This window comes from Podarcis tiliguerta, assembly GCF_965153285.1.
Source record: "Podarcis tiliguerta genome assembly, chromosome: 1".
Lineage (NCBI taxonomy): Eukaryota > Metazoa > Chordata > Lepidosauria > Squamata > Lacertidae > Podarcis > Podarcis tiliguerta.
The window spans coordinates 29,625,239-29,647,368 of NC_139534.1; the positions used below are offsets into that span (position 1 = coordinate 29,625,239).

The following is a 22,130-nucleotide window of genomic DNA, read 5'->3' on the forward strand; positions in this document are numbered from 1 at the left end:
ACTAAACGACTAAACAACAATCCTAATAAATTGGGTGTTAAGCTATGGATCAACACATTTTCCAGCATTTTTGGACTTCTTTGGTGGTGTGGTTATGGAAGATGGTCATGATTAGCTCCCGCATTTCAGAATTTACTACTGCATAAATCTTTCGCATGGAAAATTATTGAGACTTAAAATTGGGTTGTCTTCTGATGGATTCTTTCTCCCTACACTGAGAAAGAAATCTTTGTTTACTAGCAAGGAGAAACCCCCCCCCCAAAAAAAAAACCCTACGATGGCATTTAGATTAAATTGTACTCATATTAAGAAATGTGTGCAGCCAAATAAATCCTTGAATTTATGAGCCCTTTGGCAGTAGCTCTTGAGAATTTACTGTAATTTTAGTTCTAATGCAATTATACAAATGGAGTCTAATACAATTATACTGCCTTTATATGTTAAGTCTAAGAAGAATTAGGGTAATTTGCCTACCCGAACCTGCGAGGTTTCCTGAACACACCCAAATTGCAGTGGATCCATCTCCTGAAAATCATCACCACACAGTGGGGAGAAAAATGGTTATGTGAATCTTCTTTTCCGGGGAATTGGTGACAGAGGCAATTCACGCTGTTATGACCCTTCAGGCAGATCAGAGATTCATGCATTAGCACACCTCCCAAAATGGCCAGAGAATTGTTTACAAAGTGGCATGCAGCCTTTATTATATTCATGTGGTGTAGAAACCATGGTGTTTCTGTCTATCCATCCCCCACAACCTCCACAGGGCAAGAATAAGAATTGGACTCACAATGTCACAAGGAGCTGCCTTATATCAAGCCAGACTAGGTACGGCTCCATCTATCTCAGCGCTGTCTACATTGGCTGTCAGAAACTCACCAGGTCTTTAGACTTGTGTCTTTGCCAGTTATAGCTAGAAGTGCCAAGGATTGAATCCGGAGCCTTTTGTGTACACAGCATATGAGCCACCACTGAGCTACAGCCTTTCCTGTGTAGATACTGTATATAGCAGACACAACGCGATATCTACGATTATTTTAAGGTGTGACTGGGTGGTATTCAACTTGCTGAAACTGATAGTCCTTACGTAGCCATGTTCATTCATTTCAGTGGGTCTACTCATAGTTGGAGACTATACACTATGTCTGATATGATGCACCAAACCCAGCATCCCTTTGTTCTGAAATGTGCAGGATATTCCAATTTATTAATTTAATTATTTGTTCTGCAGCATATGGGTCAAACCATTGTTCATGTTAAATGCATCTCTAGGCATTTATTATAGACCTTTTTTCATTTTGTAAGTAAGTCTAAGCCTCCCCTGCATTGCAGTTCTGCTGAAAATTCCCTGTGCCAGAAGTTGCCATTGGCCTTTGTGAAAACTTTCCTACTGGAACCAAAAACTATTTCTGAAGATGGATTTTTTGTTGTTGGGAGAAAACACTTAGTTGCCACACACACACACACACACAACACTCTGCATGCAGCGATTTCAACTCTGCTTCCCTCCCAATACTCTCCCAATTTCCGTATGTTGTATGTTTACCCACATTTAACATCACATCTAATTTGGCCCTAGGAATTTGTCAAAAAACTGTTGTTTTTTCTATACGCACATACGTATATACATACACAGCTGAATGCACATCTACATTAAGCATCAAAAGAAAACTACTATTTCCAGTACCAAGGTGCAACATAGACATCATGACCATATCAAAATACAATATATGTTGCAACACAGAAAATAAAAAAGTTGGGCTGCAACTCTCTAAAACAAACTTCTGGGATGGAAAAGGAATACAAAAGAGCAACAGAAGCACTTTGAGCAATATAAACCGCTGGACGGTGACCCACACAAACGTTTTGTAAAACAGACATGAAGGGATACTGAAACTACATTCTCTGAGAACGCTGACCCTGAGAACCATCTCTTGTGAAGGTCTTAGAGAGCTAAGTCACAGCCAAAAATCATTTTCTGCCTTGAAATTTATATGTTGCCGGCATAAATAGGGATGGGGAAGAAACTCAATTCCATTTTCATTTAGACCCACCTAATTTGCACTTTCTGAAATCATATGCAAGCCAAAACATAGCCATCCTCCAAAATTCTCACTTCTCTGAATTTTGCAATGCTATCCTTAAGCCAGGTAATGTGTACAAAAATGCATATACTAGGGTAAAGTGTGCATCGAAATGCATATATTAGAATTTATTTATTGATTTAAATCTATTTTTGCAAGGCAATCTTCCAGTAGACAGTTGGTATGGCCTAACCCTAAGGCAAAATTGCATGCAAACATGTGCTTACTAGGAGAAGTTCTCATTAAAGTGCTGATGAATTTTCAGGAGAACTTAACGAAAAAAGAATAACAAACCCACGTGAAAAAATAGAAACTGAGGGGGACCAAAACAAATAGATTCAACCAATCCCTAAATGTAAATAGGGGAACCTTTTTTGCTCATGCTTGCCTTTCCTTCTTTCCTTAGGGTTAAGCCATACCAGTGATGGAAGAATAGCCATACCAGTGATGGAAGAAAGTGATCATTCTAGGGACTCAGCTAGATGGGTGGAGAAAAAGCGTTTTATATGCATTGTATATGCATGATAACACCATGACCCCAGATGGCGTTCCATTTTTGCCAACACAATTTCTCATACCAAGTTTAAAACACATTTAACTGAAATGCTTCTTTGGTGTGCCTAGATGCAGCCTAGGTTGCACTTACATACTGGCAAAAAGCTCCACGTATGCAGTGATGTTGGAAGAATGCAAACCACCATCCCCACCATTGAAAGGTGGGTGTTGGTGTTGGGTGGATTGCAAAAGCAGCTGAAGCAAGGGGTGGATCTACTAGGAAACGAATGAAGCTTAAGCTTCAGGCCCCCTGATCCCGGAGGGGCCCCATAAGTGACTTTAGTCCACATTACTTTAAAAAAAACGTGTCTAGCAGATGCAACTTGAGTTGCATGTCTCAAATTTATTAATTTTGTTGTTGTATGTATTTCAACAACCCCAAAGCTTGAGAGTCAGTAGCTTAGATGTTGTAAAGGTTGTTGTAAACAACCCCATGGAAGAAGATAACAGTGGTTATGGAGACCTTGTAGCTGGTTGTGAAGGGGCTCCCATAATAGCTCAAGCTTCAAGGCCCCCAAAATGTAGGTCCACCACTGGCTGAAGCTGTTGTGCAGCAGCTAGTGCCAGTCTATACAACAGGCCCTGCTGTATACCCCATGTTAATATGCTGGAGGAGAAAACTATGATTGACAGGGAGGGACATGTTGCCTATTCCTGTCCTGCAGTCTGCTAAATGTATAGATTAGAAGGGTTAATGTGCTTCAGTCACCGATGCCATTGTAAAAGTTCCTCTTGGGCAAATTTCAAATGCAGAAGTTTGGGAAGCCATTAGCACAGCTGTGTTCGCCTTGTGCCAGTGCAAACAGCCCTCCCTTTTTATATTCTGCTGGCAGTTGTGTGAATTGTCAGGCAGCGGTGTGCTTGACCACATACAGTCATTTCCATTCTCATTTTAATTGCCTTTTAAGGAGCGCTGAGGAGGTCCAAATAAATATAACGAGCTTCATCAGCCACCTGTGAAATCTCCCACGGCAGCCACACAGAAATATCAAGACGTTGGGAAAAAAATTAATAATAATAAGCATGTACAAGAAGAGCAAATCGCAATTCCACCTGTGGAAGTAAACAGGAGGATTTGAGAAGGGCCTAAGAGAGCATCAAGGAGGTGGCGGGGGAGGGGGGAGAACAGGTCCCTGTTGCTGGGAGCATAGAACTAAATCCTTTATTGAGAGGAAAGCAAAAGGTGAATCACGTGGCTGCCTCATTCTGCAGGAGAGAGAATTTTGCAATTGCTCCAGAAAATCTATGAGGGATGAAAGGTTCCAATGCACACTTTACTCCTAGGCCAGTTCATGTTGTTCACATTTCTTTGCCCTCTGGGTGACTGCCCAAGAGCTATTCTCTGGCTGTTTCATCCCAACAAGCTTCTTTCTCTTTTTCATAAGGCTCAGGGGGTGGTTTAATGACACTGTGCAGTGGTTGCCTTCGGTCATTTCATGTGCTACCCTTTTGTTTTCAACAGGCCTTCTTGCCAGGCCTGGATCCAGGTTTGAGGGGCATCTCAGCAATGTGCAATCTGGCAGTCCCTCAACATCACTATCCCTCAGTATAACTTTATTAGTGGTGAACTGTGGGCACCACCAGCCCTGTGATCTGAGATGAGCGGATGCCTGCTACCCACAGCATTCCCATACAGCGTCACTCCATGGTAGGGATGGAATTCAATTCAGTTTGCATTCAAAGGTATTATTGTTTCAGAAACAATATGAGAACCGAAGCCAGTGGAGATGGTCCATTAGGGCAACCAGGGCTTAGACCTACCAAGTGAAATCCTCAGCAATTTATTTCTAAGTTTCCCCCAAATTCCCAAAGCCACACTTTTTTCTGTTTCTTCTGTAATCCATTTCAAAGTAGAGAGCATCTTGGATACTTTTCTGCTAAACATCTGTCAAGGAGAAATTGCTGACAAAACTGTGCACAAATCTGTAAATTTGTCAAAACTATAATACAAAAAAAAGGCTTCTTTGGAAGATATACACGCTAAAATTCTGAAGAATTTTCATGAGGATTATTATTATTATTATTATTTTAAAGAAAACGGATTCACAAATAGCTGCAGATAGGTGGGTAACAGAATTTGAGATTGGAAAAATGAGAAATCGAGAGAACCACAACTGACAGTTCCATTCATTGGGCATTGTAGAAAATTTACAGTCATACGTGACTTGCAGATGCCTATGTTGTTGTTGCTGCTGCTATAGGCAAGACAAAGCCCAGGGTATCTGGGCCTAGTTCTCAGAGTAAGTGTTGGCACTACTGAGGCCTGCCGGAAATCTGAGGCCCCAAGGAGGCTGGATGCTGTTTCCTGCAATGATATTTGTTACGTCCGCACATTGTGGAGAGTAATATTCCTGGATTCTAAACTACGATAAACCCTAGATCTCACTACTTTCAGAATAACAGTTCTTGTAGAAGTGAAAATAATGGAGGGGGGAAATCACATTGCAGTGTCTTTATCATGTCATGAACGAATGTGAGAATTTGAGCTGAATTTTACAGGGATTTCACTATGAGCTATTTTAAAATTGTTCTCCTGGTGGAATAAAATATTCTGGATCAGCCAATCGTTTGGACCAGAGTGTGGTAATACCATGGGAAAACAAAGTATGCAATCAGAACAACATGGGCCAGATGTTTTCATGTTCCTTACAGTATGCAGTTCTGAGCTGCGGTCCTGTGTGTGCCTCATGTACCTGTTGTTTGCGGGAGGGTAGCAAGGAGAGAAAATGACTAAAGGTGACTTAGAAGCAAATATATATTCCTTTGCATCCATAGACAGCCCTCCCGACTGAAGTCTGATTGTGGTGTGGGTGTGGAGGGGCGAAGAGGCTAACCATCCTCATGAATGGCTTTGAAGGAAATGAAAGTGAAATATGAGGGCAAGTGTAACATATGAAACCACTTTTAACACTTAGAAACGACAAGATTTCAAGTTGATGGTGTCTCTTTAAAAGCACTTCGTATACCAGCATGCCAGAGGTTGCTGCAATAAAAGTGACTTCTTCTGTGCGCTTTGCATATATGTTCCAAAGTCTTGTGGGCTAAAAAAAACAACCCACACACAAACACACAAGAGGAGGTAAGTGGTCCTTTAGCACTTATTATCCTGCCAACCAAGTATCACTTACTGTGTGGTGTATTCATGCAAACAGCCCTAGGTGTTTTCCTAGCACTTGCCTCATCGCCATCCTCTGTTGAGAAAGCAGAACAGAGGATGGGGTGGCCCAAGAGATTTGTTACTTGTGGTGAAGGACAAGAGGGCTGCTCCGCCACTTCCACATGCAGGCAGTGCCGGATTTATGTATAGGCTAAGTAGGCTGAAGCCTAGGGCCTCTAAATCTAGGGGGTCTCGCCAGCCCTCCCGCTCTCCCAAAATTGCAAACCAAGACTTCATGTGAGGGCAGGACAACTTGGGCCTCTAAATCGAGGGGGCCTCGCCAGCCTGCCCGCTCCCCAGCAGGCAGTCTCCCCTCTCCCAAATTGTAAATCCAAGACTTCTTGCAAGGGCAGGGCGACTCCAGCTATGTCTCTACCTTCAGGTGGGAGATGGGTGGGCATCATTGGGGTGTGTGTGAAGGACTTGCAAGCCAAATTGAGACCCATGTCAGGCTAAATTTGGCCTGTGGGCTAAAGATTCCTTACCCTATCTTATGTAGGGTGCATCTGACTGCATGCAAAGGAGCTAAAAGTGCTAGGTAGGCAGGTTGGGCAAGCAAACAGCTTCTAATTTTATGTAGCATTTTCTATGAACCATCTGTCATGGATGCTTTCCTTGAGATTCCTGCACTGCAGGGGGTTGGACTAGATGACCCTCAGAATCTCTCCCAACTCTAAAATTCTATGATTTTACGAAAATGCTTTTTATAAAAATAAAATAAGTAAAATAATTAGGTACCCCTCCATTTCATCCTCCATCGCTGGTTGGACATTTGTGGTTTGTTATTTGAAGGAAAGGTACTTTTCACATACAAATATAACAGAACCATGTATGGAAATTAAATTATTGACACAATCCTAAGCATGCTTACATGAAAGTTAACTCTCTCAAATACAATATGTCTTACTTAACAGAAAATATGTTTAGGATGGTCACCTTCATTCAATATACAGTTATTTTTTTCTTTTGGAAATTGAATATCCATTTATCCCTTTAAGAAGAGATGATTTTTAAAAAATATCCACAAAACTATGAATGCTCAAATGAGTATGTGCTTTTGAGAATCTTGTCAGTTAAACAAAATTAAACATTCAAATCAACAACAAAACATCCTTTTAATTCTCTTTGGTTCACTGATTTTATTTTATTTTTAGTAAAATAGACATCAGGCCTCCAAGTCTCCATGAAAACCAATGTGGAGAGACCACTAAGTAAAGTAAAAAAAAAAAAAAATCACCAAGAAGGAAAGAAGAGAATTCACATGGTTCCCGTTGCTAAGGAAACCATCATTTGTGCATGTTCCTTATTCCAACTTTGGCTCTCAGAGAGTGTCAATCATGTTAGGGCTTCAGGAGAAAGAAAGAGACAGAGAAAAGAGTAGATAAATGTATAGGTACAAATAGCATATGTGTGCATGCTGTGTAACTCAGCACAGCAAATTAAATATTGAAAATAATTCAACAATGGTGCCATGTCAGTGTATAGCATAATTCTTTTAACGGTGAGATGTATCATTAAGAACGACTCCAGACAGGGATGTGAGACGTTGTAGACGTGCTACTTTCTCTGTTGTGGGACAATATCTAGTGTTCACCCAACTGTTTAACACATTTCAGATCTTGACATGGGTATCTTGGACTGATAATGATGATTGTGTGTGTGTGTGTGTGCGCGCGCGCGCGCACGCACACACACACACACGATGAAACAAGCCACGTTTGAACCTTTTATCCCTGGTGCATGTGACTAAAGGCTAGCTTCTGAATAGATTCCAGATAGAGGGAGAAACAGGAGTCATTCATGGCTTCCAATGGCTTCCAGCATGAGTTGTGGTAGCATGAAAAGCAACTCAGAGGCTTATAATCAGGCTGCACTTGTGCCATGATGTACCAGGGCTGACCTACCCATGAAGAGGGCTGAGGTAGCCACCTCGGGTGGCAGAACCTTGGGGCAGAGCCCCTGCGGGCACCTTGCCTACTCTACCACCTTCGCTGCTGGTGGAGAAGCGGAGGCAGCTGCTTCTGGTGAGAACCTGTGAGATCTTGTGTGCTCCACAAGTTCTTGGCAAAGTCTCACAAGATCTCATGCACTCTGTGAGATTTGGCAAGATTCCAGCAAGAGCTCACTGGAACCTGCTGCCGCTTCTTTGCAGGCACTGTCGCACAACCATATAAGGGAGGCTTGGGTAGCAGCAGGGCAGCACTTTCCCATTTAGCCTTTTATGGGTCCCCCATGACTGGTACCTCCAGGTTGGGGCTGTGTTTAGGACCTCCATGATATCTCCGATTGTGGGGATTTTTTCTAACAGCTGTTGCTCCAGAAATTGCTGTGATGAGACAAATGCTGTCCCTTCAATTATATTTGCAGATCAATTTGCATATATATATATATATATATATATATATGCTTTCGTAGATTTTCACGGGTACAGGAATGCAGGTTTTGGTGTCCTCGGGTGTCTTCCCGTGTAAAAGTTGGGGTGTCTAGGCGACGTTTCGACGAGGTCTCACTCGTCATCTTCAGGCTGGTGCTTTCGGCTTCTTGTTACTGGAACAGAGCAGGATCTCAGTGTTTGAGTTCCTATAAATACTGTTGAGGAGGTGTGGTGTATAGCCTCCAATGTTCTGGGCAGAGAGGAGGTTCCCAGGCTAGTGTGCCTTTTCTTCTTTTGTTCCTTAATTACTTGAGGGATATCTTGAGTGATTTCTTGAGTGATTTCCTGAATCCCACTTAGGTGGGTCATTAGGTGTGGATTAGTTGCTAAAGCCTTCGTGTCTTGAACTCTTGAACTTTGTGAAGAGTTTTTCTGAGAAGATGGCTGTACTGCACTTGGTTGTGCTCTGGCTTGGCTTCGTGTATAGGGGCGAGCTGTGGTTTTGTGGCCTGTGCCAGCCAGATCTGTGTAGGGATTGCAGGGGGGTGCAGCATCCGGAGGTGCCACCCTGGTTTGGCTACTGGATGGTGTCTGTAATTTATCTGTGGAGAGGGTCTGGGTTTGGGTCTGGTGTGGTTGATTGGTGATGGCGTTCTGTGTGCCTCTGGATCTGGTGTCAGATTTTGTGGGGAGGGCTAATTTCCAGATGTCTGGCAAGCGGGATGTGTCGTCACGCTTGTTCATGTTGTGAGGGTGTTTCTCTATCTCGATGGCTTCCATGATTATTCTCTTGTGGTGATGTTCCATGTTAAAGAGCAATTTGGAATCTGCAAAATTAATTTCGTGTCCTGTTTCTTTCATGTGTTGGAAAAGAGAGGAAGTTTTTTCTTCTTTTTTGACGGCATTCTTGTGTTCTGCGATACGTGCATTTATTCGTCTGTTTGTTTGTCCAATGTACGTGGCTGGGCAGACTTTGCAGGGTATTTCATAGACCCCTTGGTTTTCCAACTGAATTTTATCCTTGGGGTTTCTGAGGATATTGGCTATTTTTTGGTTGGTGCAAAAGGCTGTTTTGATATTGTGTTTATGGAGGATTTTGCTAATTTTATCTGTAGTGCCCTTGATATAAGGAAGGAGGGCTATGCCATTGTTTTCTTCTGTGTCTTGGTTTTTGGGGGGTGTTTCTTTTTGGATTAGCTTCGTAACCCTGTTTTGCTGGTATCCATTGGCAATTAACACATTTGAGAGATTCTGTAACTCAGTTGTCAAGTGGTCTTCGTCAGCCAGGCGTTTGGTTCTGGAGATGAGAGTCTTGGCTACGGAGTTTATTTGTGCAGGGTGGTGGTGTGATTGTGCATGTAAGTAGCGGTTGGTGTGTGTTTTTTTCCGGTAGATAGTGTGTCCTAGGGAGCCATCAGGTTTTTTGTAGATTAGGACGTCAAGGAAGGGAAGTTGGTTGTTGGCTTCTATTTCCATAACCTTCCAGCTGACAAGAACCTACGAGAAACTAGAAATCCGAAGAGCCACCATCTTATGTGATCTCTTGTTCCTACGCAACTGCCGAGACAACAACTTAATTCCCACATGCTTCCAACTTAAATTCCACTCTAAAACCCCAGCTACCGAAAGGATCCTGAAACGAACTGAACTATCTCTAATCAGAAACGAACTACACAAGAAAAGATACCTACTAAACCAAACCAACAAAGATCTACTCACTCTTCACCTCAAACTCTGTAACAAAATCCACCCTGCACTCTGGGACAAATGCAAACAACTAGCCGTCTGGAGAGCTGAAACGGAGACCTCACACAAGACAGACACACACACCAACAAACTCCACAAACTAGAGAAACGCCAGAAGCCCAGCCACCCTCCACAACAACCCATGAAACAAACAGTACATAACATATCAGACAGGATCCTCACCTCAACTGAAACCAAAGTACTCTCCAAAGGTTTCAACTTTGCAGTCGCCCCGAGACGCATCCCCACGGAAAACATCATATGCGGAGTCGAAGCTAGCCTAACCAAAATCAATCCAGATGAAGCCAATAAAATCAGACTTGAAGTCACCAACATCCTCTGCTCCAGCAAACCACCCAGAAGCAATTTACACAAAGAAGAACAGAAAGCACTCACCAACCTGAGGAAAGACAACAACATAATCATTCTCCCAGCAGACAAAGGTAATGCCACTGTTGTGATGAACACATCGGACTACCAAGCAAAACTATCAAATCTACTCCAAGACCCTACCTACCAACCTATAAAAACAGATCCCACCACCTATCTGGAAAAAACCACCAAATCCAAAATAAAAGCCTCTCCTATCAGTGAAGAAATCCAGCTAAGAATCATCCCCAGAGAAAAATCATCCAGATGCCCCAAACTCTACGGCCTCCCCAAGATACACAAAGAAGGAACACCACTCAGACCAATAGTCAGCTCCATAGGCTCACCTCTACAAAATCTCGCTAAATTTCTCGCCAAGCAACTTCAGCCCTATGCAGAATCCATCTCTTCACACGTTCCAAACTCCTTCCAGTTCATAGAAACAATAAAGAAGCAAAACCTACAACCCAATGACCTACTTGTGAGCTTCGATGTTGTATCTCTCTTCACACAAGTGCCCATTAATGAAGCCTTGACAGCCATTCAAAACAAATACAATCCCCCCGAATACATCTTGGACCTGACCAACCACTGCCTAACCAACACGTACTTCATCCACAATGGACAAAGATACAAACAGATAGAAGGAGCACCTATGGGATCACCCCTCTCACCGGTCATCGCTAACCTGTACATGGAACACTTTGAAACCAATGCTTTAGACAAGTCAGAACACAAACCCAAACTTTGGCTCAGATATGTTGACGACACCTTTGTAATTTGGCCACACGGGAAGGAAAAACTGGATAGCTTCCTCACACATCTCAACAGCCTACACCCCAAAATACAATTCACTATGGAAATAGAAGCCAACAACCAACTTCCCTTCCTTGACGTCCTAATCTACAAAAAACCTGATGGCTCCCTAGGACACACTATCTACCGGAAAAAAACACACACCAACCGCTACTTACATGCACAATCACACCACCACCCTGCACAAATAAACTCCGTAGCCAAGACTCTCATCTCCAGAACCAAACGCCTGGCTGACGAAGACCACTTGACAACTGAGTTACAGAATCTCTCAAATGTGTTAATTGCCAATGGATACCAGCAAAACAGGGTTACGAAGCTAATCCAAAAAGAAACACCCCCCAAAAACCAAGACACAGAAGAAAACAATGGCATAGCCCTCCTTCCTTATATCAAGGGCACTACAGATAAAATTAGCAAAATCCTCCATAAACACAATATCAAAACAGCCTTTTGCACCAACCAAAAAATAGCCAATATCCTCAGAAACCCCAAGGATAAAATTCAGTTGGAAAACCAAGGGGTCTATGAAATACCCTGCAAAGTCTGCCCAGCCACGTACATTGGACAAACAAACAGACGAATAAATGCACGTATCGCAGAACACAAGAATGCCGTCAAAAAAGAAGAAAAAACTTCCTCTCTTTTCCAACACATGAAAGAAACAGGACACGAAATTAATTTTGCAGATTCCAAATTGCTCTTTAACATGGAACATCACCACAAGAGAATAATCATGGAAGCCATCGAGATAGAGAAACACCCTCACAACATGAACAAGCGTGACGACACATCCCGCTTGCCAGACATCTGGAAATTAGCCCTCCCCACAAAATCTGACACCAGATCCAGAGGCACACAGAACGCCATCACCAATCAACCACACCAGACCCAAACCCAGACCCTCTCCACAGATAAATTACAGACACCATCCAGTAGCCAAACCAGGGTGGCACCTCCGGATGCTGCACCCCCCTGCAATCCCTACACAGATCTGGCTGGCACAGGCCACAAAACCACAGCTCGCCCCTATACACGAAGCCAAGCCAGAGCACAACCAAGTGCAGTACAGCCATCTTCTCAGAAAAACTCTTCACAAAGTTCAAGAGTTCAAGACACGAAGGCTTTAGCAACTAATCCACACCTAATGACCCACCTAAGTGGGATTCAGGAAATCACTCAAGAAATCACTCAAGATATCCCTCAAGTAATTAAGGAACAAAAGAAGAAAAGGCACACTAGCCTGGGAACCTCCTCTCTGCCCAGAACATTGGAGGCTATACACCACACCTCCTCAACAGTATTTATAGGAACTCAAACACTGAGATCCTGCTCTGTTCCAGTAACAAGAAGCCGAAAGCACCAGCCTGAAGATGACGAGTGAGACCTCGTCGAAACGTCGCCTAGACACCCCAACTTTTACACGGGAAGACACCCGAGGACACCAAAACCTGCATATATATATATATATATATATATATTCATATTAAATATGTAATGATAGTTGTATTGATGAATTGCCTTCTATGTATAAGTCCCAATGTGATTTACAGACATAGCCTTTAAAATGTTTTCCAAAACAGTACAACTGGGAGGGCAGGTTTTAAAACACAAATCGAACACCTAAGGCAGAAAACTTTTCATTTAGCCTTTTTGTATAACCCACTCCCCTGCCTGGATGACATGCCTGTTCAAAATGTTGCCTCACATAGAGGCACTTGGGAAGCGTGAACATAGACAATGGAGCAATCAATCTTATTTTGCAATTCTGCAGTTCACATAGTTTTATTGAATACTTAGCAAACCTAGCCACCTGGTGAGGTAAGGTGGATGGCAATCAGACAAAAGAGGGGAGCCTTCTCAGTGGTGGCACCCAGTTGTGGAATACTCTGCTAGGGAGGTTAGGCTGGTGCCTCCTTCCAAATATTTCTGACAACAGGCAAATTCTTTCTTCTTCTTCTTTTTGCCTTTTAAATAATTTGAAACTTGGAGGAAATTAGTTATGCTGCTTTTAGCTGCTGTTTTTCTGTTTTTAGGGTTGTTGTTGTTTTTTTAAAAAATGTTTGCTTTTTATTAATCACATTCTGTTTTTAAGTATTTATAAAGCTATCCCCAAACGCAGGGGGCCTTTAAATGGGCAATCTGAAAAGCATCTATTTAACTATTTATGCATTCATTTATTTACTTAAACCGATGAGATAGTTGTTCCTTAGCAGGTGACATACAAGATCAGGATTAAGACCAAACTCATTTTCATGGGCTTTGTGGGACCTGAATAATGTTAGTGATCAGTGCCCTGGGATGTTCGTTTGGACAGAATTGGATCATAGGTAGGAAAACTATACCTTCCCAAAACTGCAACACCCAGAAGTGGACGCAATGATCCCATGAGCCTGACCCACCATGGTGATCAGTAGTCAACTGGAAGTCTTAAGGTCAAGGAACACAAATGAGAATATTCAGCCCTAGGTTAGCTTAAATGAAAGGCAGTAGGGTCAGCTGAGAACTGATTTGTGACACCATACTGCCCTAGAACCATAACTCATAATCTGGACAATGAGATTTTGTTTTGGAACCATAATTCATAATCTGGACAATGACAATGAGACTCTCTCTCTCTCTCTCTCTCTCTCTCTCTCTCTCTCTGTGTGTGTATTCCCCACAATTTTGATTGCAGTTTGAATAAGCTGCAATTTAGTAGTCATGTTGTTGTTGTTAATGAATTTATAATCCACATTTATGTAAAAAAACAGCAAGATGGAGTACAACACATGAATATAAAATCAACAAAAGTAATCCTTTAAAACATCACCAGCAACCAAAATGGGGAGACAAAAAATTTAGGTGGACAGACTTAGCATATAGATTTCATTTACCGTATTTCCTCTGGCTCAATAAAGCATTCTGCTTTGGGAGAAAAGCTGCAAATATTTGCCAAGGTTTTGGCTTATTGTTTATTTCAGTGGCTTATTTGTCAGCAAATCCAAGCTCTCTTTAAAGAGATGAATTAAATAAGTGATGTGTGCATATGCCACACACATATTTTAGGCGCCTTTTACAAGGAGTCCTGTTTTATAAGCCACTATTAATAAAAGAAATATTTTGAAGAGGAAACTAACAAAGATTGCTTCCTTCCCACCCCCTTTTGCCTCTCTGTGTGTTCTGCTTTTCTTTTTGTTTTGGTAATGCAGGGACTGCAGAGAACTGACCCTTAAAGTTATAATGTCAGATTGGTAATAAACTGACATCCAGGGGAAAAAAGAAACCCACAAACCCGTTACTTCATTCTACCTTTTTGTGTTTTATCCTGTAATTAGACCTGCCACCATCAGGGACAATCTCCGTTATTAACAGCATCTCCCTCATGTCAGCAAGAGGACCAAAAGTATCTAAGTGAAAACATTCCCCTTAAGTACCAGGCTAAGATATGGACAGAAACTGGCATTCATACAAGCCATTTCCCCCCTTTTATTAACCTTCCTGTCATTAGGGACCTTCACTCTTGTCTATACAATTCTTGCTTCAACCTCTTTTAGTTTTCTGCTATATTGCCATTGGGGACCAGCCTTAAAGTTTTGTTACAAACTTCCCCTTTGACATTACAATTCAGGCCTATCTAGACCAGTAAAAAGGCCCTGTAGAAGGATTCAAATATGTAAACTAAAGAACAGTAGTCCACTGAATTACATTCTCAGACAGATTGACTGGAACCAAGTTAATATTTAGAAAAGGTGATCATGAAGTGTTACGGGAGGTGTAGCACCTCTGGTGGGAGACACACCATGCTCCTTCTGGAGTAGTTCATCCAACTTTTGGTCCCCACCCTGCACTTTGCTGTCACCTGTGGCTCTTAGAAGCTGTTAGCCTGCAACAGCAGCCACGGCTTCAACTGGCTGGCTAAACTAGGCGAGGGTAGCCTATGGGTCTCCAAGCCTCGGTGCATTACAGATTTCCCCTTCATGCGAAGACGGGGTCAGGATTGAGCAGACAAGAGCAATAGCGGGTCCAAAAGTCAAGAAGATGGTTACTGCACATGCTGTAGAAGGAAGTGAGGGGTAGATGAGGCTCATCAACCTGGGAAGGTAGCCCATCCAGGGGAAGGAAAACTCTGATCTTAAACCTCTGCTGCCTTGTGGGACATCTTCAGGAGAAGAATGCCCATGGAGTAAACCCTACACAAATCTGGAGTGGAGTCCCTAAGAGGACTGGATGGCATCTTGTACGCCTCCTTCTGGCAACTCCTGCAGCCAAACTGGTGCCGCATGTACTGCTCTGCTTTCCTTTGACATCATCAGTGAGGCTGAGAAGTTCTTGTCATCTAGACAGCCCAGGACCTTCATACACACTGCCCAGGCTTGCGCCACAAAAAGGTCATTTTGGTGCTGCTAATGCAGCAAAAATAATGCAGGAGACAGCAATTATGGGTTCCTGGTATCTGCAGCCACAGCAGGCGCTGTGATTCTCCAGCGGTTTGACTTCACGCCATTGTCTTCGTAAGCAGCTAGAATTTATGCTTGGCACAATGCCCCTGCATAAGGAGGGAAAGGATCTTGTTTGGTGCCACACCATGCTCAAGGGGATGTGTAAGCCACCCCTGCCATATTCTCCAGGTCTGGGCTGGAGAATGGGTAGTGAGGGTTGTGCTGAGTCTCAGAAAGCTGCAAAAAGTCTCACTGCTTTCCAAGCACCTCCAAGTCTCAATATGCAGCTGGAGTCTTCATCTCCTCTTCAGGCTCAGGAGAAAAGACTTGTGAATGACTTTAATCCATCTTTATCACAGAGTTTTCTTTACTGCTGAGCTGAAATCAACAGTGCGTTTTCTCAGCATTTCTGTTCCTCATGACTGTGTCCCTTCCCTGGGGTGATTTTCTGAACCCTTGTGAAGAGGGTGTGAAACTGGGGGGTGGGGAGAGGGAGGGAGGGAGAGAGAGAGAGAGGGAGAGAGAGGGAGAGAGAGAGAGAGAGAGAGAGAGAGAGAGAGAACTTCAGGAGAAAGAGGAAGCATTGCCCTTGATGTGGCAATAGGGCTGATTCTACATTGCTTAGATTCCATTATGTTCATGGAGGATAAGGCTATCAATAGCAGCCAGTCCTGATGACTGTGTATTACCTCCACTGTTGGAGACAGTATGCTTTTGGAGACTTGTTGCTAGGAATTGCAAGTGGAGAAAATGTTGTTGCCCTCAGGTCCTGCTTGTGAGCTTTCCATAGGCATCCGGTTGATCAGGATGCTGAATTAGATAGGCCTTTGGCCTGACCTAGGAGGACACTTTTTATGTCCTTACATGATTAATTAGGATACACATCCAAATGTACATCCTGTTGAAAGTAAAGCAGTGCTGTCGAACACCTGAATGCAGATGCTGTCCCTGTGCATAGCTTTACTTGTAATGAATGTATTTTCAGATATGAATCCGAATGTCAATCCACAACTCCATCCCAGTCCACCCCCGCCCGCTTTGTATAACCATGTGTGTCTAATGCTGCATCAGGTCTTGCTATGGAGCACTGGCAGGCAATGAAACTGCTAGCACAACACAGCAGGACACAGTGTTGGTCCAGTTGTCTGCATTCCCCTTTCCCATCCCCTTTCAAAGTGAGGGCAAAAGAAGGGTTTCTGAGGAGATTTCACCCCTCCCATACTCAAGAATCACCTCATCAGTCTCCTGACTCTGAAGAGAGGAGGAGGCGTGTTCTTATATCTGCATGTTCCACTCCAACTCAGATAGTGACTCAGTGTGAGAGAGACTCTGAGAGAGAGAGAGAGTCAGCCAGTGAGTGAGTGAGTCAGCAAGTCAGTGTGTAGAAAAAGACTGAGAATCTCCATTTGTATATAGTGTATATTACAGTAGCTGTTAGAGAATAAAAGAAGATATTCTTCAGCACTGTCGTCCGAGTATTTATGCTCTGCTGTACTCTGCTGCACAACGACTGTTTTCTTGGTGAAGTGATTTGCGGTGCTCACAGCTCTGAGTTGTGAGTCCACGGCACTTGGACCTGTTGCACAGAGGAAGGTGGTCTCTGGAAGTGCCATCCAGCTCGCCTAGCCCAGTCGGGGCTGAGGTGGACGAGTCCAGTTGGTAACACTGGCTCAAGGGCGATGCTGACAGTTTCATGTGCCTCTACTGATACTCACCACATAGGAAAATCTGATTGGCTAAAGGATACTATGCTGTCATCATATGTGATTCTTGATTGGATGCAAGCATCACACCGTGAAGACGCTCAAGTTTTAAAAAATAGCAGAGGAGCAGCAGCAATAGTCAGCAAAAATGTCTGCAAACTTGTATGGGGGGAAATGCTCATAAGAGTCGGCATCAGTCTGCCTCAAGAGACCATGGAAGAGTGTGCCATGCGGGGTAAAGACAAGCCATTGGACAGTTAAAGTGTCTGCTAAGGCTGTAGAGACCAGTAGGGGAGAGACATGTTTTATTGCAGCTGGGGCAGATGAAGGTGTCCAGTTTTGCTGTTACAGATGCACCATGGCGTGTCTTCTCCCTGAGCACCTCCCAGCAGTCATTTCTCCTCTGGTCACTGCTGTGGATCCATGACTGACAGTGTCTCCAGGCACTGTGGTCAAAAGAGTAGGAGGCACATTTCTTTTTTGGCAAAACCTTTCACATCTCCCCACAAATGGCAACTTTCACATGATAGTCAAAGCTCATGAAAGTTCTAGTTTCTTACTGAGATATCTCCCTATACAAGTATGATTTAAAATGCTTCTTATTCTTCAGATATGTAGTTGGAGGTACTTTTTGGGGTGTGTTAGTCTTTGGGCCCATCACTTTGCTTTATAGCTTTTCAAAAAAAAAAAAAAAAAGCCAAGATGAAAGGAGCTCTAGCTCCCTGCTGTTCCCTTTGCTTTTCTCCATGTGTGCTAAAATAATGCATGCAAAAAAGAACGGGCACAAGCCTTGGCACTAGAGAAACTGTGTTACTGAAGGCTCAAGACGGATCTTGACACACATCACCTTTTTTTTATATAAACAAATATGCACACACAACAGCGGCAGTTGGTACCTGCTTTGCCCAGAATTATCTAGGACCAATTGCATCGCCGGCATTGCTCAGGTTGCTCTGACTATTATTATTATTAATATTATCATGATCATTATTTTGATTTATACACCGCCTTTTTCCCTGCCGAAACTCAAGACTATTTACAGGTAAAAATGAGAACCATTAAAACATGGGGGGGGGGGACAATAATTAAAAACAACACAGCAGCAGCCCTTCATTAAAAGCAGTCAGCTCCCTGTTGAAACAAAAAAGTCTTCCCCTGCTGGTGGAAGGACAACAAGGAGGGAGGCAATCTGAATAGTTTTGCCTTTGCCTTATTTCTGGGCTGTGCCATCTCTTAGGCTACTTATACAGAACTAAACCTTACTGGCAGGAAGGTGCCAGTGGAATATGATTCATTGTGGAAGGAGTAAAGGAAAGGAATCGTTATTCCTAGGAGACGAAGTGTTCACCAGCGGAAGCAGTAGTGGTAGGTAGCCACTTACAGGATTTAATAATGTATAGTTTTATTAGCACTGATGGTAACGTACTGATGGTATATGCAGTGCTATCTCCTTACCAGTCTGGTAGCACATGGTTGCCTCTGCACACAACAGGAACGGAAAGCTACAGTGAGAGCTGGAATTCACTATCAGCCAGCATTATAGCTGCAGTTCATGACTCCCATGAAGAAAGTGGTCATTGGGAGAGTTGGCTGTGATTTGTCACATAGCCAGCTCCAGGTTTAAGGGATCTATTGGCAAAGTGTCCTCTGACGGGCCTTGTAGGAATGATCGCTGGGTCTGAAGCACACTCCCCACCTGTAGGCAGCCTCAGCCTGCCTGCACGCGTGACCTTGGGGTGCGGGGCACACTCCCCCTCACAGACAAAGCCACAGCTGTCTGAACATCGTGCCCTTTGTCTAACCTTTTGTGGTCTCAGTAGTCTGCTGAGGCCTTTGTCTGAGACCTTTGTCTCCTTCGTCATACACTGTGCAAGGGGGAAATGATGCGGTGGAAACAGGTGCCAAAATAACTTTGTGCCACCCCATGATCTTGGGACTGGAAGATGTGTAAAGGTCACATCCCAAAATATATCTGCCTGGGTTTGCATATTGTGTCAATAAAAGAAGCCTCCAAAGAGCTGGCCGGTAGCTTGCTTGCAGCTCACCTGTGCGCAGCTCACCTGCATTATCAACTCCTGCCATGTCCTTCACTTCAGGGCCCCTGGCATAGTAATGTCGATAGTGGTGGGCATCAGAAGCATGTAATAGCAGTCCAATAGAGCCTCAATTGTATTTATTTATTTATTTTACAAATGTCCCTGTTGGAGTGCCACTAAAAGACATTGTGGGAAGTAAAAGTTCTGAAGTAGCAAGTAAATAACAGCATCAGGTTCATTCTCAAAAATAATATGGAACAAAAGGCTTGGAGGGCAGGCCTGAAAGAGAGATACAACCCAAGGCCCCTGTAGGTGCCTGGGAGCCACCACTTAAATTTCTCAAAGTGGCCCTTTTGATAGCTACAAATTGGGAATAAGCTATTTGTCGTTTACTCAGTGAACAAAGGATAGACGGTCTGCTATGTAAGTATATTTGGTTTGAGAGACACCACGCTCAAATAAAATGACTCAACGACTCAAGCAGGCTTTGTGAAAGCATTGTACAGTATCTGTGCCAAGGTAAAAGTAATGAGATTTAAATTAACTATAAAATAATTTGAGCTGAACAACAAGGGAAAACAAACTCCTAATAGCATGTGGAATAGTTTGCCAGGAAAAGTGGTGTTAGCATCATTATATTAAGCCATAAAAAGAATGGTCTAGACAAAGCAGAGTAGATTATACTGTTAGGGGCCGAACCTACATTAGCTGTTTAGGGGAGGAAATGGATTAGATGACCTAATAAAGCATTTCTACAGTCTAATGATGATGATAAACTAAGTCAATACCTCTAGGGGATTTTCCTCCTCACAAACCCTGAGGAGAAGGTAATATGGCCAAATTAATTCTTCATATAATTCAAGTGAGTTACATCAATACTGAAGTGGACCTGAGGTCTTTAGCATCAAAATAAGTCTTGGAGGGGGGAAACACCCAACGCCTTTTTCTTTTTTCAATAATTTTCCAGACATGCTATAATAATTGTAGACTGCTTAGGCAGAGTTTATTTAGTTAATCACTGCAGTGCTTAGTCACTTCTGTACAATGCCTGGCCCATGTATTGTGAGTATTGTGGCATCCCCTTACAGACAATAGAGCCCCGGGTGGTATCCCTTTCAGTTCCCTAAGCCAATTGTTCCATGCTAGTTTACACTTTAGAACTGAGAAGTAAGTCATGAGGGAGGGAGGAGACACAAAGGCATCTCATTCCTGAACCTCATCCCACTCAAGCAGTCCTATTGGGGTTTCTGATTGCCTCAGAGATATTCCAGTTCCTCTCCCTGATCCCCCCTGCACTGCTGAAAAACGTAAATCTTGGGCAGAAAAAACCAAGATGGAGCCGCTTTTGCATCCAAAGCCCTACCTGCTCACACCAGCCAGGGCACCGTTATAGTCATTGCATTTCTCTTCCATTTACACTTCTCACAACATTTCAGAATTTAATCCGTCATTGCTACTTTTTGTACTTCCCTTCCTCATAACTGGGTCTCTCTGTTTCTGAGCCATTAAGTCGCTTCCCTTTGCAAATCTTTCCATCAGGAAAAAAAAATCCTTTTCTGTTTAGCTTACGGTTTGAAAAGGAATTTGAACATTTCTTTCCTAAGTTTTATTTTACATAAAAGGTATATTATAAAATGAAAAGCAAGTTGGGAGGTGGGGAGGGAATGATGCATTGTATGATGTGGTCCGCAAATGGAACAAAGGGGTATTTTTAATTCATGCAGTAAATAGAAAATAAAGAGACTGCCTTAGTTTACTATATGTCAACAAAACTGCAGCTTTAACCAGAGAATAAAAGGAACTCAATAACTCTTTGGTGAGTTAAAGAGTTTAGCAGGAAATCATCAGATATGGGGGGGGGGGATTTATATTTGCCACTTCCTTGCAGTTGGGGGTTTTCAGTGGAAGGGACACTGTTTAGGGCTTTAAGAAGACAAGATATCACCCAGCTACTGTGCCTTCTGGTTTGGTTTCCTTCCAATGAGATGTGGCCAAGGTGGCTTGTATATGCCCCCCCCCCTCACTGTGTAATTATGTTTTTATATACTTTTTTTTAAAAAAATCACAATCTTCTCACTGCACTTTTGGTTGTTGTTAACACTATTTTTACCCTATTTTTCAAACAGGTCTCAGAGACTCAAATCATTCTTTTGAGAGAGAGACAGACAGAGAGAGAGAGACAGAGGCAGAGAGAGACAGAAAGAGAAGCCCAGACATCAGGCTTACCAACTAAAAAGACAAGACATACAGGGAAATGGTGGTGGTGAGGCCATTTATATTTTGTCCTGCCTAGGGGTGTAAGAAGGCCTCACTTTCCATTCTGCCCTCTATTCATCACATGCAGCCTTGCTTTTGTTCCACTGCAGTTCATCTTCTACCAAATTCCATGGTCATTACATTATTACACCCTGTTAATTTAAATGTAAAGGAAATGCAATGCAAGTGGGGGATTCACCATACTGGATGAGACAAGGGAGTCCCTCAGCCTAGCTCTGTGGAGCTCCTGACGGCACCTGCTCAATGCTTGAGTAGGTAGAAGCTGCTGTCGCCATATATCCTCAAATGGGGCATATCACTTCCTCTTTTCCATAGCTGTGCCACATTCATCATTCAGAATGAATTTAATTCCACCAAATACAAAAAAGAATGCCGAGGATACATATAGAGAGGGGGGAGCAGGTCAAACCTGCAAGCGAACGTAGCCACCTGCTGTGGGTCTCCAAAGCAGTCCACAATGATACCTCTTGAAGGGCCTTGAAAATTAACTGGCAAATGAAGGGGTGAGTCAGCCCATTTTGCAAGCACTGGCTTATTTATTTAATACATTTTGTGTCCCATGTTTTTCCTAAGGTGTTCAAGATGGTGACCT

The 22,130-nt window shown here is 43.0% G+C and overlaps 1 protein-coding gene across 10 annotated transcripts in view; it reads right to left on the reverse strand.

Moving 5' to 3' along the window:
• LOC310664653 (uncharacterized protein) overlaps positions 1–22,130 on the reverse strand; it is a gene marked incomplete at its 5' end in the record, with an annotated part of 413,140 nt that overhangs the window by 106,748 nt on the left and 284,262 nt on the right. For 2 of the 10 annotated variants that reach the window (XR_014505014.1, XR_014505015.1), the window contains one exon: positions 6,535–6,605. The exons of the other annotated variants lie outside the window; for them this stretch is intronic. Of the gene's footprint in view, positions 1–6,534; positions 6,606–22,130 lie in introns of those variants that run through there. 10 annotated transcript variants of the gene reach the window in all.